Below are 3,083 nucleotides of genomic sequence, written 5' to 3' on the forward strand. Positions count from 1 at the left end.
CCCCCCCCCCCCACCTTTTTTTTTTTTTTTTTTTTTTACAGTATAAAGCACAGAAATTGCTGATTCCACAAAATACTAGACAGAACAGGAACTGCTAATATTTTTTACTGGAGTCACATGGTAATGAAGTAGTATATTGTTTGATTTTGCAATGCCAGATAAGGCCTCTCATCTGCATCTTTAAGCTCACTAGTCTCTCATAAAGTGGTGTTCATTATTATTTATTATATTGATACAGAATGCTGATTACTCAAAAAAAATTCTGCTTCTAGAGGACACTGCTGTTTTATAGCTTACAGAAGGCATGGCAAAAAAACCATAAGGAAAATAGAATCAAAAGCAAGTCTAGCGACTCATAGGCAGAAGAATGTTTTGCTGCTGATATACAAAGGAAGATAAAAATCTAGCAAAAGGCAACCCTTCTTGAGCATTTGCTGCAGCCCACATACTTTGGCATTCAGACAGTTGAAACAGAGGTAGCTTCTTTCCATTGGTGCACCACAAGGTAAAGGTCTAAGTGGCAAGCATTCATTTTAGATGCGCTATTGATAAACACTACCCATGAGCACATTAAGTAGTAATCCGAGTCAAATGAAGCCGACAAACAAGCTCAATGAAAATTCATCCAAGCAATCTTTTAAAGACATGTTTATCCCAAAGGAGTAGAGAGAGACATCTGGCCACAGCTGGCCAGCTAATCAGCTGGCTGCAGTTACAGACACGTATGCATAATAAAGCAATTTTCATTTAAGTCAATCGCACACTGATGTGACCTTTCCTAGGAGTGTCTATGTGTAAACTCCAGGAAACAGCAGTGTTAAAGCACAGCAACCACATGTGGGAAGTGTGACGTCTGACAGTTTGTCTATCAAATTATAATGGCCCCTGAATAGGTCCAACACTGTGAATTGGAGCTGATGGTGACGGGGGCCTGCATTTGGACCTGTGAATAGGAGAATAACACCATTCAGGAGGTGAAAATATCACATATGGGGTTTTACTGAAAAAGACAAGACACTTAGCATGTGAGAATAAACATGCTATATAAGAACCATTTCACTGGTGACTTAGGGGAGTAAATGGATGAAATTTGCAGACTTAACTTGATTAGCAGGAACTGTAAGTAGTGGATAAGGCAGAGAAACAGCATGTGTGAATGGCAAGGGCTGAAAACAGGAGCTGGAGATTCCCTTTGGTAAATGGCAAGGTAATATCCCAGGAGGGACGCAGCCTGGCACACTGATACTCTGCTTCATGGGAGGGATAAATTCAGGAAACACTAATACAAGTGAGATGTAGGGATAAGCCAAATCATGCAGGAGTCTGCAAGAAGGTATCGCAACAGGATGACCAATTACCTGGAGAGATCCCAGAAGGAGAGCTTCACAGGGAGTCAGGAAAGGAACTGAGACATTTTCCTTTGAGGTGCACTTCTATGCTCAATTCATGATGGCCAGGATGAATGTGCTTGTGACCTGCACATTGCCTCTCCTGCCACACGTGAGCTCCTAGCCCACGTGTGACATCCTAGTTGATGGCTGTGCCAGAAGAAAAGGTTTGTGGACCAAAAGGACAAATGCAGATAGCACACAACTTAAGAAAGATGGAGGAGGTCTGACTGAACTAGATTAAGGCGCGTCCTTTCCCCAGGTTTATGAAAGGAATGAATTGGTGAGCAAAAAACTGGAGAGAAAGAAAGATCAAATATTCACATCTTAGCTGGACAGGGCTGGGTGAATGGGACAGAAGCACGCCACAAGGAGCTGGTGGGGGTGCGCACAGCCCAGACTCCCAGTCAAAGGGTGTTTTGAGTGACAGCTCCTTCAGAGACATTCTCCCATCAGCCGTGGATCATTCCACTCACCCCTGGGCCCTGGCAGCCACGATGTTTCCAGCCACTGGGGTACTACATCACTCAGCAGGGTCTGTCTCTAAAAGCCAGCACAGAGGTTCGAGAGAGCCAGTTACCTAAGTTACCACTGTTTGGTAGCTATAGCAATGAATGAGCCAAAGAATCAATAGGTGTAATTATAATGAATAAAACCGCTGGAGTTAACCAGACAGTCCTAAGATTGGAGTCTGGGATTTTCTGCTGCTGTTCCTATAGCTGCCTAAGAAAACAGTTACTCTGTTTCATTGTATTCTGACTTGTTATATGTTCACCTCCTTCCTTCTTTCTGGACCAGCTCAAAAAGCACATGCAGAAAGCAGCTTGAACAGAGAAAAATCTCCAGTTTGGAGAATCCTGAAAACATGCGTGTCATTTGCTGCTACTATGAGAATGCTTACACACTTGCACAGCTGCATGAGCTCTAGTTTACAAGTTCTCATAGCAGTAAGTTGGGACCTTTGATCAGCTTTCATATTTCTGCTCCTTTCACTTTTCCCTTTCATATTGACCAGCTCCCTCACATTTGTGCCACACAAACATTGACTCTGGGGTTAGCAACCTTTCACACACAAGGGACACAGTCCAAGTGGAAGCCCTAGTCTGAGTCTCCCGAATTCTAGCACTCTCTAGGAAGGACACTACATCATGCCCATAAAAAATAACTGGTTTCAAAATGCAGGAGATGCAATGTTTTGGTTTTAATTATGTTGCCAAAGCTGCAAAGGACTACCAATGGTACTGCTAAGTAAGAACAAGTCTGATCAGTGCAACTGCAGTCTGCAAACAGCACAGCAGCCCCTTATCTGCACTGCTGTATGTGGAAGTTTGTCTGCACAGAAAAGCTCAGACAATTCTCACACTGTTGATCTACTACAGTGGCAGCCCCACACTAGTGGAAACACTGGTAACACATCAGCCACTGGCATTTTTACTGTCACGGCAATGCCTCTTGTTGAGAGAGAAGTCTGAGTGCTGTCTATGCTGCCTGAAGCAGCTCAGACCAACACTTGAAAAAATTCCAACTCGTATACAGATACATTTTATCCTTGTTGCAGATCATTCTGTTATGTAAAAGGAGTAAACCATCTACCATGGTATTTAATTGACAGAATCATAGAAGTTTGGGTTGGAAGGGACCTCAGGAGGTCATCTAACCCAACCCCCTGCTCAAAGCAGGACCATCCACGACTAG

The sequence above is a fragment of the Gavialis gangeticus genome, unplaced genomic scaffold (assembly GCF_001723915.1).
Source record: "Gavialis gangeticus isolate Ggan-Ray unplaced genomic scaffold, GavGan_comp1, whole genome shotgun sequence".
Classification (NCBI taxonomy): domain Eukaryota; kingdom Metazoa; phylum Chordata; order Crocodylia; family Gavialidae; genus Gavialis; species Gavialis gangeticus.